The sequence below is a fragment of the Melospiza melodia genome, chromosome 6, assembly GCF_035770615.1.
Source record: "Melospiza melodia melodia isolate bMelMel2 chromosome 6, bMelMel2.pri, whole genome shotgun sequence".
Classification (NCBI taxonomy): domain Eukaryota; kingdom Metazoa; phylum Chordata; class Aves; order Passeriformes; family Passerellidae; genus Melospiza; species Melospiza melodia.
The window spans coordinates 75,347,761-75,361,026 of NC_086199.1; the positions used below are offsets into that span (position 1 = coordinate 75,347,761).

At 39.4% G+C, this 13,266-nt stretch overlaps 1 protein-coding gene and 1 long non-coding RNA gene across 3 annotated transcripts in view; one reads left to right on the top strand and one right to left on the bottom strand.

Moving 5' to 3' along the window:
* DCAF5 (DDB1 and CUL4 associated factor 5) overlaps positions 1-13,266 on the top strand; it is a 68,150-nt gene that overhangs the window by 37,028 nt on the left and 17,856 nt on the right. The gene's annotated exons all lie outside the window — the stretch shown is intronic.
* LOC134419676 (uncharacterized) overlaps positions 1-13,266 on the bottom strand; it is a 37,148-nt gene that overhangs the window by 1,718 nt on the left and 22,164 nt on the right. The gene's annotated exons all lie outside the window — the stretch shown is intronic.

Below are 13,266 nucleotides of genomic sequence, written 5' to 3' on the forward strand. Positions count from 1 at the left end.
GAACCTATTGGAAGATAGACAAGGTGAACAAAATAATAATTTTTTTGAGTTTCACCTTTCTGTACAATGAGTATGCTTTTGTATAATATATGCAAGTCTTCACCCCTGTGAATCAGAATTCATCAAAAGAACTAATAGTTCTGTATCCAATTTAATCTGGCTCCTGTTGCCTCACCCTTTTAATATTGCTGTTCTTAGCATTTATAAAGAGTGTCTCTCATTTGAGATCCATGCAAAGTAAACTTTACAGAATACCTTGCTTGTATTTCCTCAGGATCAAAATTTTGTGTGGGCTAAGGCTCATTTGAAGGGACTTGTGGGTAAGCAAGTTGCTTTCCAATTGTGAGTGGCACTTGTGATAGGAAGGCTTCTTTAGCAATTTTTTCACATTGAACCTCTGATTTTGTCTGTCTTCGATTCTTCTTTTCATCTTTATTAAACTGCCAACTTGATATTTTTTCTCCTTTAAGCTTTCTTAAATAGTTAGGTTGTACCTTTCTTATAGAGCACAGTAAATTAAAAATGGAGTCTCCTGTGTTGAAAAACTATTATGTGTTGTCTGCACAGGTAATTCGTCTCATAAAGTTGCATTTCTATACTATATTTTAATTCTGATAAGAAAGGATTATCCTGAACTCATCACTGTTTAGAATGCAATTGCATTGGGAAAAAAGTGAACTGCTGAGAGGGGGAGGCCTTGTCCAGCAGAGGTAATGCAAGACCTTTCACTGATACCACTTCTTTACTTGGCGGCAGCATTTACTTATTTTCCTGGGTTAATGACTTGTACTGACACTCAGAGTTCTGACAAGCATTTGGATGTGATATAGGGATCAGAAGATAGATGGGAGATGGAGAAATGGCCTTTCAGCTCTGTAACACTCAGCTCCTCACAGAACTGTAGCCTTTGCTAATCTTCCTCTCAAGTTTGTACATAGCAAAGGGTTTGCTCACAGGAAGTTCTCTTGTAAATTATGGCCATCAGGGTTTAAAACCCTATAACTGCTGGTTTTGGGTTGCCTTTGGAAATTTGTTTTAATGCAGTGGTGAAAATCTACGGTAAAGGTAAATAACATCCTGTTCCAAATGGGTTGCATTCTGATGTGGCAGAAATGAGCAGATTCTGAGCTGCTAGCACACAACTTAAGAGTTCTCTTGGAGATTGCCTTTATATCTTAAGAAGCCAAATGCTTAAGTTCTCAAAATGACCAGAAGTGTTCTTACTTTGACAAGGTATGTGTATTAAAATGATGAAATTTCTTTGCAGAAACAAAACACAGACTACTAGTTGGGGAACAGTTTGATTGGTTTGTCTGTTGATGGAGGTTAGACTTTCTAATATTTTCTCAGTATTGTTTTTTTGGGGGGGCTCACAGATTGTGATAGGTACTCAAAAGGACTTGGAGCCAGAGCTCCTGATGTGTCACTCGAGAGGGAAGTCTGCTACCATCAGGTGTGCAGTGATCTGTATACCACCTCCTTTTACTGGAGCATCTGAGATGCAAGTAGATTGAAACATCTTAGCAAAGAATGGTATATCATTAATGCTTTAAGGTACCAAATGCTGAAAGACTCACTTGTTAAGTACAATGTTTTTGTTTTGTTTTCTTCTTTTTTTAAGAATACGTTCTGAAATGCTTATGTGATTTTGAGTTCTTGCAGGTATTGTGGGTTGCAGCACAAGCTAAGTGATGGGGATCTTAGAGGATGAACAGCTTTTTTTTTCACTTTGTGGCCTTGCAAACTATTGTTTGCCTCCAAAAGCCCTAGTCCTTCTGAGCCTGATTTCAAAGTCCATGAGCAGTGTCTGTGTGTCTGTATACATATATTTATATATATACACACATGAGCAATTTTCCTAGAAATGCCACATCATGCTTTTTTTTTTCTTGCAACTACCAAAGCTTGAGAGGCATTGTTTAGCTGATATTTTATTTGCACCCATTTAAACTTACCTTTGTGTGCTCCTCTCAGAATTTTTTCTTTTGTCCTTGTCATTGGTATAATGACCTATTCACATGACACCAATTTTTCTACTTTTTGAGGAGGAGCTCTGATGTTGAGGCATAAACAGGTTCAAAAAGATGTGGTGTTTGCATTATCCAGGAGCTCACTTCAATCATACAGCTGTGAAAGAGAGTAAGGGTAAGGTAGGCTGGATGGATCCAGCATGATTCTCAGCTTCCCACTGCCTTTGTTGGCTATAGAGATTTGTGTGAGAACATAATTTACCCGTTCTTCTGGGCATCTAGGTCCACAATTTTAAAAACAGTTTATTTATACACTCAAGTCCCACTGACTTTAGTATGCGCCAGTGTTTAATTATATGCAAATATTAAATGTGTGAGACTCTCTGGTCATGTCACAGTGCTGGGTGAGTTTCTATTATTCTTGTCAGCATTAGAATTTGGGAAATATTGATTAAATACTAAGGATTTTTGGTTGCTAGACTGGTATAGAAAATAGCTTATATCTGAGGATACAGAAAGTATTGCAGGACTTTGGGTACCCAACCAAATGTGTATTTAAGTGTAGGAGCCTCAGGGCTATAGTGATGGGCAACAGCAAAAAAAAGGCCCAGAAAGAAACCACAAAACACTATCACTCTCCAAACTCAAATAGTCCAAAAGGTTTTCTTGCTCAAGAATTGTTGCCTGTGTCACAATGATGAATGCTATCAGTTCATTCCTGTTTCTCCCTGTGTAGATAATGTGAGGCTGTATAAGGCTTGTGGCTGTAAAATCAACTGCGTATTGCCTGTTTTAAAAAGGCGGGGGTGGGGAGAAATAACTTGTACCCTGTGAATCAAACAAAAAGCGTCTTGACTCTGGCATGCCCTCAGACATTACATCACCACTCAGCCTTTTCTGTTGACATTACACTGGTATAGGAGAGTTTCAGGAATGCACTGCTCACGGTACTGCAAGGCTGCTCCAACTCCCTATAAAGTTACAACCCTCATTATGCTGAAATTTGTGTTCTGAATAGCCCTGGTTAGGGACAAGCCAGCTTTTTGCAGGACAGAATTATTTCATGAATGTAACTCTTCCGAAAAGAAGGTTAGCCGTATACATGCTGGGGGTCTTGTATGGTTGTATATTGCCTTTATAAAGAAAGAGAACTTTTCTTCAGCAGTGTTCTTTGTGTCATCTAATTTGAAGGTCATTTATCACAGGAAGTAATGCTTATCAATGTCTAGGTTTAAGAACTAGCAAGAAGAAAGGGAATTATTCTTTTAGATAATACATTTTAAATTTCCTGTGCACAGAAGACTTCCTAATGAATAGTAGCTTATTGCAGTCAGCATTTCTTAATATATGAAAAGCATTCAGTGTGCAAATATGTTGCTGTGCTTGGATTAAAAGAAAATTGGTATCTTACTCTATCTTAAATTTGGTTTCTTCCAAGAATTATTGATGACACTGTATTTTGGTTTTTGATTTATCTAAATAGCAGTTTAAATTCTACCTATATCCATAATACATACATATAAAGTCCATGTATGAGATTTATCTAGCAGTGGAATTGCTTATTCATTTTCCCCCCTTATTTTTGGTGATTGACATTGGGAGGGTTATACTGAAAATGCCTCTTTGGAGTCAAGGTCTCAACAGCAGGAGCTATGAGTCTTCTTTAACCATTCTTGTTCTGATTGCCTCTTCCCCCATTCCTGGTGCATCCTGCCAGCCCCATTTCCTGTCTCCCTTTTCTGAGTTCCTACAAGCCCTTGGGGGAGGATTTTCAACATCTGCACAGCAATACATAAACCCAAAAGGACCCATACTGAAATTAAATTCTGGTGGAGTAGAACTCAAGACTCAGGAGACTTTTAATTTTGCAGACTTTGTGTTCCTCATAGTACATTATGGGCAATCTGTAGTTAGCAGCACTTCTCATATGCTCAGATAAATGTGTTGATTTCTTTGTAATGTAATAGAAGTGTTTTCCCTGCCATAGAAATCCTCAGTAAGGATTTTTAAGTTGCTTTTGTTCATTAATAAAATTCCTGTTATGGCCTTTCTGCATTACAAAAAGGCAGCTGTAAAAATGTTGATGGATTATTCTCAATGATGCTTCTGTAAGCATTTGAAAGTGTCCCACACAGAGTTGGCTGCTTCTAAGAGTAGGGATTTTGGAAGTGAGAATGCAAACTTTTGGCTTTGAAATTTATGTACTAGAAGCAATTTGTATTTCTCCAGTCTGCTGTGTCTCACTGCTTTACTTTTTCCAGTTCATGAGATAGGCATGCTTCTTACTGAGGAACAAAGCTTCTGTTGTTAAAAAGCCTTTTGGACTCACCTGTTTGGTTCTCAGGCTGAGATGGAAAACTTTTAAGCTCTTTTTTGTGCCAGTTTCAGCCTCTTGAAAAGCAGTCTCAAGGAGTACAGGCTAGTATGTAAAGAGTACAGGCTGTCCTGGCTGGTGTGAAAAAAGATGTCTGTTTTCACAGTGTTGTGAGCCTTCTTTGAAATCGTTAAATATAGGAAAAAAAACCCCAAAAAACTATAATTGTGCCTCAGAATTTATTATCAAATAGAAGATAAAAGGTTGTGTGTGTAGATACTTTGTAGGCAAATTATTTTCTTAACTGTAAGTTCTCCAAAACACATCTCAGAGAGAGTTTTCACAGTTATGTCTCCTCTTACTTTAGGTTTTCCCTTTGAAAGAAGGGAATAAGAGGTTAGTGGCTTGCACAGGTGACTGCTCATTGTTTTGTCATCTCCTGGTTAACTGCTGTGGAGAGAAGGATCTCCAGTTGGTGACAATGAGAGCTGCCACAAGGAGGCAGCCACTCTGGCTGGGGCTGCAGTTTGAGGCACCAACAAGGCAGTGTGCCCTTCAGGGGACATCCTGTGCTTCCCCTGGGCCGTGCTGGCACCCATCTGACCCTACAGGATCTGGCTGAAATACAGAAATGGCAATGCTATATTGAATGACTCATGACAATTTGTATGAGGTTTTACTGCTGCAGCTGCTGAATCAGACCACTGCTGTTAGGGGTTCCAGTGTTGGCAGAAGACATGTGGGTGGGAACAGACCTGCTGGGGAAGTCAGCCAGTGATGATTGCAGCAGTCTTTCAAGCTGTACTCAGTGGGAATTCTATACTAAAAACCTAGATTTATCAACACCTAGATTCATCAGCATAAAGGTACCAGCCTGGAAATACTTGACTAATTGACTGTTGTCCTTAATTGTTTTGCCTTGTTGTTTCCTTGCTTATTTGTTTCTTGATTCTTTTGGAATAGGAAAGTGTTTTTTCTTCCTCCATAGTTGTGTCCCTACCTTGTTTCCTATCTGGCTAGTAGATAATCTAACAATAAAAATGAATGGAAAGTAAACCTGTGGGTTTTCTACCTACAGAAAATGCAGACAACATGAAACTAGGATCGAATTGTAAATTATCAGTCATTTTTTAAAATGGAAAAATAGCAGGGGAAGCTTTTTTTTTTTCATAAGATGTGTAGAGCAGTCTTGACACCACAAAAGGTTTAGAATCGGCTCTAAAAAAATTTTCGTTGTGTTCTGTCAAGTACCTCTCATACAAAATGTAACATATAACAAGACTGGTGTTCATGGTTGTGGTTTTTTTGCACATACATTTATATATACACACATAAAAATCACACACAGGTATACAGTGTCTATGAGGGCAGCTTTCCTATGCTTTGCTTCTTTTTGTTTATAGCTTGCTTATCCCCCTTGAAGTAGCTCCATGAGAAGCAGATTGTCATGTTCACTCTGGGATTTTGTTGGGCTAAACCCTTTGGGGTTTCCTGATGTTTAGTTAGTGGGATGTATCTATGGTACTGCTTAGTTTTCAGTGGCTACTTACAAGGTATCTCTCTCCTGTCTGTGTCACAGCTGCCCTCTTGTAAAAGAATATTTCTGTACAATCCATAATTCCAGAATCTTCAGCTTCTTTATTAAATTTGAAATTGGCTGTTGGGCTTAGAAGTTCTTGGAGACAGAGAGCTGTCACAAAGAACAAAATGGCACAAGCCCTGTTTACTTAGGAAAACTTTCCTCCTTGGATAAATACACCCTTTCCTCCTTGGATAAATACAGTTTTTATAATCTTCATGTAAATAGATTCCTTTTCCACAGCTGATTGCTGTGAATTCCAGTCTATTTTGGACAATGTTTTTCAGACTTCAGTGATGCTTCATGTCAAACTGTGTTTTCCTCAATGCTTATCAGTGTATATTCCACCACAGAAGTGATGTGTGAGTCTTGAGGAATTAAGACTTGAGCCTAGCAGACTGCCCCAAACCAGATTCTTTATTTGTTATCTTAGGAAAAGAACCAAAAGTATTCACCCCACCAATTAATTGTGCTATGTTACAGGTAAAATAAAGGGTCTGTGCATCCTGTCTCTTAAAGGATATATGCAAAGCACCAGCCTGTTTCAAACTTGGATGCCTCTGTGCTTCTCTCCCAGCACGTGGGTTTTGCACTACTTGAGGAAGCCAAGGGACAGCTCACTAAAACCCTGAGAAAAATTCTGTCTGCTCTTGTCTTGTCTGCACCAAGTTTCATTGGCCCCTCTGAAGAAAGGGCAGACATGCCCAAGTGAGTGGGAATTGAGATTTAAGAAGTTTAATCTCTTTCAAAGCTGTAAACAGCAGCATGAAATTGAAATCTGACAAACATTTTCCTGCTAGTAACTTAGCAGTACTTGCTTTTAAAATGGTTATAATTTCTGTGCCTTTATCTGTTGTTTGTGCATGCATATATATAATTATTTGGTGATAGTGCTTTTTGATTTGTGCATTTAAGACAGGCTCCTATATTCTTCTTGTTCTCCCCTACATTAGTAGGGCCATTCAAGAGACTTGAAAAAATTATCCATGTCTGTTAGTCCTTTATCTAGGGCCAAAAGCTCGAAAATCTGATATAGGTCATAAGCAATACGACATTTTATGGGAGCAGAAAGTGTGGATGTTGGAGACTAAAATAAGATGCAATTTAGATAACATTTTATTGAAATAATCCATATTTAGTAGCACTGAGGAAATGTAGCTTGTGGGATTTTAAAAGCTTTCAAACTGGCAGTGCTATGAACAAAAAATAAATTCCCTAGAGTGGTAGTACTCTGCAAAATGCAATGCTAATGCTACTGTTACTAGACTACAGAAGCAGATTAGATCGTCATTTATTTATATCAACTGCTGTAATTTCCTTAGGGAGAGAGAAAATGAGAAGAGTTACAGTGGAATGAGTGGGGAGTGCTAGTCCAATGTAATTCTTCCAGATTCCTGATGGTGCTTCATTTTAAGCACTTTATGGGTACTTGAAACCCAGACTGAATTGGTGTTTTCTCCCAGGAGCAGACTCTAACCATGCCTGAGAGTTTTCTTCCTTCTAAGGCAAACTTCTGAATCAGCAGCTCATAGTCATCTGGAAGGCTTTTCCTGTCATAGTTGCTAACAGCTAGGCATAGAAGCTGACTCTGTCCTTGAAAAAAATTCCAGTATTAACAGCAAGTGTTTTTTCTGTCTAATCTTGTGCTTGCACGAATATTTTAAGTGTTGATTTCTGAAGTCCTGGTCAGATACAACAGCAAAAAGACAGACAATGAATCAGGTGGGTTTAATATTGGTCTGCTCCCCCCAGATATCTGAGCTCCTCAAGCAGGGTCTGGTTTGATTCCTAATTTAGCACTGCAGTGGTTCTTGAGGTTATGTTCAGCTTGAGTTTGTCTTTAGGGGGGAGGGTGGAAGGAGGACAGTGCTTGATGTCTGAGCCATTTAGTTGTCTCTGTGAATGCACATTTTTGCCTCCCTCTGGCTTGCCTCTGTGATTTGATTATCTGGGCTTTTGTTCTTAAAGTGACTGAATAGAAGGTACTCTGCTAGGGATCTATCCCCTCAGGACCAAAAATCCTTGTTCACAGTTAAAGTGGAGCCATACCATATCCAGGATGACATTCCTTCATCTACCCTTCCTCAAGCCCTCCTTTTTTTTTTCCTTTCTGTTCTTTCATTTTCAGAAGTCTACTCTGTTCTCTCAGGATTTGAACCTTATTAACTAGAGTTTGGTGAACTTAATAGTAATTATTTCTTTTTCTAGTGATAGGGACTGACTTCTTTTCTTAATTCTTATTCTACAACTGTGAACTAGTGCAGTGAACTATTGGTTTATTGTTATATTAGTAATGAATATATAAAAAAAAACTTTTCACAAATTGTCCTGTAAATGTCCCAGTAACATCAGTCCAGCTGTGCTCTCTAGAGGCCTTAGGTTCTAATTGTCTTGTGCAGAGAGTACTAATTGGAATTGAGGATTGTTCTCCAAATGTCATGCAGTTTGTGACTTTGGCAGCTTGGGTGCTCACCCTTGAAGCTTCATGCGCACATTGTTCTTGCAATGGCTGCAGTCATGAGGTTCTTCTGGCAATCTCTTAGTATTGACCAGAAAAGCTGCTTTCTACTTTTCAGGCCCATATCACCTAGTCTTACAGGAAAAGACAAATGTATTTGGGAATTCAATCCTATGTTGTGAGAACAGCAGGAAAGCATGTACCCCAAAGGTTTTCTTACAGGGAAAGAGAGCAGAAAACAATGCTGGCTGCTACAGTGGTGGCAGTGTAATGGCAGATACAAAATACTTGGATATTTTGTGGAATATGATCAATTTCTGGTGATTATTGGCAGACCTAACCATCAAAAGAAAATTTAATTTTATATTAAAAGTTCACTACTCATAGCACATTGCTTACAGCATGAAACTTGTGTGCATGACTTTATCAGTTAGTGCTTTTGGCATTTACTAATGGCTGTTTTGTGTCAAGATTAAAGCCATAAGTAGTTTTTCAGTTCAGATCCCGAGCTGAGCTTGTTATGTGACTGGACATAATTGCATTGCAGATGTTTAATTCATTCCTCTTTGCTTTCTCTTAATTCACTCCAGAGTACTTTAGTGTCATAGACAGGTAGAAGAATTGTAAAGGAAAGGCCCCTCCACCCCTTTTTTAAAAATTATTTTAGGACTTTTATTTTCTTGATACAAATCTACAAGACATATCTGCTGATAGACTTAGAGGAACAAAAAAAAATTAGGAGAGCAAAAAACAAACAACCCACCTCTCAAAACCATTTTGTTTTCAAAAACATTTGAGAAAAAGAAGTTCTGGGAGATATGTTGTAAATATGCAGTTGAATCAAAGATAACCACTGCATAAGCAAAGCCTCCAAGCACAGAGGTTAATTCTAGCCATGTAATACTGCTGAAACAGACCAAAGTAAAATACTGCAGGAGTTAAAATAAGGGTTTAATCTAGAACACTTCCATAAACAAAAACATTTCAAATAAATTGAAAGATACATCCTTGTTACCACCTGTGTACATCCAGGGGTTCCAGTCACTGCACCCCACTGCACTGATGCCTGTGTGTAACACAGGAGAAAAAGAAGCAAGGCACTTAGCTCTTCACCATGTGTTTCAGTGGAGTGAAGATCAGACCCTCCTGTCCCTGTTACTTTGTACCTCAGTGGCAATCAGCTTGCTCCAAAGTAACTGAAGCCCATCCATATCAAATTACAAACTCTTTTACAAAATATTTACGTCTGGTTTGAATCACAAACCAAACTCAGCTGTTTTGAGGAAAAACCTAAATCTAAAAAATTTTTGAAAAAATAATGAAGTGGACAGTCCTGGATCTTAAAACAGGAACTCAGGAGTTCTTGTTTTTCCTACTGGTGCTAGTAGCTTGTTAAAGGTTTTTCCCAAGCTAAATGATCCTATGATTAATAAAAATAAATGGAATTTTAAAAATCATGCATATTGGCATTAACAAAACCACCCCATGGGATCCTTTGGCTTGTCTGATTCAAAGCGAGCACAGAGCACTGACATGTCTAATCTTCCCTGCCTGTTCCTGCCTTGTAGTCTTTCTCTAGACAGGGATTCCTTGTAGATGGTAAACAAACCATCCAAGAAAATCTGATGAAAATAACTCTGTCTCCTCAACACAAATAAATCCACTCCTGACGCTTGGCCCTGTAGGGTGAAAGGTGCTGCAGCACCTACAGCTTTTGTAATTTGCAACTGGACTGGGTTAGCTGCCATGTAGTGCAAGCTATGGTGTACAGCTCAAATGAAGCATTATTCTCCTCTTTGCCTTTAGTCCTTCTGTGGGCCATCTCTCGGAAGCTTGCAAGGATTTAATTCTCTCGTTTCCTCGTGGCTGAAGGATGCCAGAGCACTCCTTTCATCTGCACTGTAGGTCTGGTTCTCTATACACACATGCACAGCTTCCATGCAGCCATGTCTGCCGCCCCTCATGGCATAACCAGAGCTCTCAGGCAATGCAATCTCTTCACTTATCAAGCTGATTTCACCTCTGTGGGGATGCATTTCCCTGCTGTTAGGTACTCTGCCATGGCTGCACCTTCACTGGGCACGGGGGCATGTCCATACTTCAAAGGCCTGTCACCCTGAGATGCATGAGTCCTGGGAAACCAGCTCCTAGGTGGCCCTGCCTGAGCAGGTAGACTGGACCAGATGACTTCCAAAGGTCCCTTCCAGCCTCATCCCTTCTATGATTCTGTAAACCATTTTAAGGTGCTTCATCAATTTCTTCCTTTAAGTTCCCCAGATTGTGATCACTTTAATTTATGTGAGTCCATGTGCTGAGCTGCAGATCCTGTCGCTGTGGCCTGTCTTGCCATTAGTATTTTCATGATGGAGCATAAAGGTTTCAGGTGGGCATTTTCCTGACACTGTTCATTTCTCCTCTCCTCCTTCCTCTCCCCCCTGTAACCCAAAGCCCAAGCCTAGTCCACCAAGACAATTATTTCCCTTTTTATTTTGGCCATCTTTGAAAAAAAACAGAAGAGAGCTCTGGAGATCACCTGACTTTAGTTGCTTCTCAGATCTGATTGCTCAGGGAATTGTTCAGGTAAATGTTGGATTTGCAGGAGTGGAGATTCCACCATCTCTCTGGGGCTGAGTTGCAGTGTTTGTTATGCTCCTGAACTTGCTGTTCCTTTGTGCTCAGCTGGAATTTCCCTTGCTGTGACTTGTGACTGCTGATTGCTGAGTACCCACTGCTGCATGCCTCTGAGGAGAGTCTGTCCCTGGCCACTCGGTATTCCTCTGAAGAATGGGAAACTGTTGGGGTCCACTCTGTCCATTCCCTTTCTCCTGGCTAAACAAAAGCAGTTCTCTTACGTTTTCCCTGCAGGGAACAGGCCTTCAGCTGCAGCAGCCCTCTTGTCTGCTCTGTCCAATTTGTTAATACCACTCTTGTACTGGGGGACCCCAGCCAGACACAATACCCCAGGTGTGGCTTCAAAAATGCCAAATAAGGGAAACAATCACTTGTCTTGTCCTCCTGTTTACACCCTTGTCAGTGCATCAAGTATATTGCTTTCTGAGAGCAGTGACACTTGACATTTCCTGGACAATTGGTCATTGAGTCTTACAGGACACACAGACTGTTCCTCTGCAAATAATTTTGGAAGCAGGTTTGAAGGGTCTCACAGACACTCCATTCCTGCCATGTACATAACATGTTTTTGCTGTCCTGTGTGCCTCATGCAGGATATCTGAAATCTGTCACTTTGGGACCCTGTCACTGTTAGTTTATGATATGTGGGAAAAGAAGAAAAAAAAATATGGTCATTAATTCAAGATACTGACTTTTCTAGGTGTTTTAATTGCAATTCTGTTTTTAGTCATGTGTCCTTGGCAAACTAGTTGCTGCTTTAACAACACAATTTGGTAATAAATAGTAACAATTGGCAATATTTCTATACAAATGAGACTTTTTTTTTCCATGTAGCATTTCTTTAACAAAACATATTAGAGGTGCTTTCTTTCTAATTGCTGGGATGTTTCCTATATAAACCCTAATCCTTGAAGTTTTGGCACAGCAGCTCAGCCTGCTGTGGGCTAACATTTTATGAGCAGTCAAATGAAAGGGGAAGCACATATTCCTGGCACCGTCAGGTCAGCTTGGAAGGTAAATTGCCTAAGTGCTTGAACATGTTGGCTTGTAGAAATAACTTTCTGGCTTGGAAAGTATGAGTTTATGAGTGATTCTAAACTAGTGTGCACAAGCTTTTAAAGGAGCTTTTGTTTGATCAGCCCTTCTTACCTGTCAGAAAATGAGCAGAATTGCATTCATAAGTGCTTACTCACATCCTGCACTCTTAAAGATGAGGGGGAAAAGAATGGTTGGATTATGATAGCAGGAAACCAGAGAAAGGATTTTAGTGGTTCGTTATTGCATTTTTGTGATAGGAAACATCCAAACAATGCACTAGTGTAATTAGCTTTGCAAACAGAATATGTGCAAATTGATAGCCATTTTTTCTGTGATAGTGTATATTTTGTGTTTATTTGCTTCTGAGTCCTGTGCTGTTCCAGAATTTGTCTCTTCACTGCTTGGTGTTACTTTGCCTGATGATTTTATGTTTCCCTGGAGAATGAAAGGCAGAAACCAGTTATATTTGAGCCAAGCAAAACAGAATTTGTCTCCCATCAAAGGTTAGAAAAGGGACAAACTGCGTCTATTTCTTTATTATATTTTTCTCCCTTTCCCCTTACCTAATAATAATAAAATGAAAAACCCAGCTTCTTGGCTGTATTGATTAAACTGCAGCCTAACATTAGTGGAAAAATAGAGATTTATTTACACTGTCTACACCAGTATAACTGGAATTGGAATCTGCCATTGGTTCCACTGTGTGTCATTTAATCTCTAATTTGGGAGAGAAATAAACTGTACTCCCTCTCATTTATGGGAGAATAAGTATTTGGAGACAAGGCACAGTTTGTGGCCTCTCAGAGCTGAGAGGCGTAAGCATTTTGCCACGTCAAATGTCACCTGTCATTCCAGTGCCTGCTTGTAGTATATTAAGCTACTTTAAATTGCATATTGCCTAAAGTTCTGCACAATAAAGACATTGTTAATCATTTGTGTACTGCCAAAAAAGGGCAGCCTTCCATCTCTTCAGGGTAACTATGACCAGGAAAAAAATAAATAGTGTGATAAATGGGGCGGAGGGCCACGGCTTTAAACCACTTGAGTCTTGCTGACAGTGAATGTTTAGCTTTGTTTTTTGTTTGGTGTTCTGGATTATTTTCAGTGCCTGAGTTTTGATTGTCTTGGTAGACATGTCTGGATTAATGAGTAATGGACATGCTTGTGTGTAATGGACATGGCAGCTCTCTTCTTAGGTAGGTGTTTGATGGAGTTTTCCTTGGTAGTTCAGGAGATGAGGAAAAAAACTATGAAAGGCTTCAAAAAAAGACCAGAG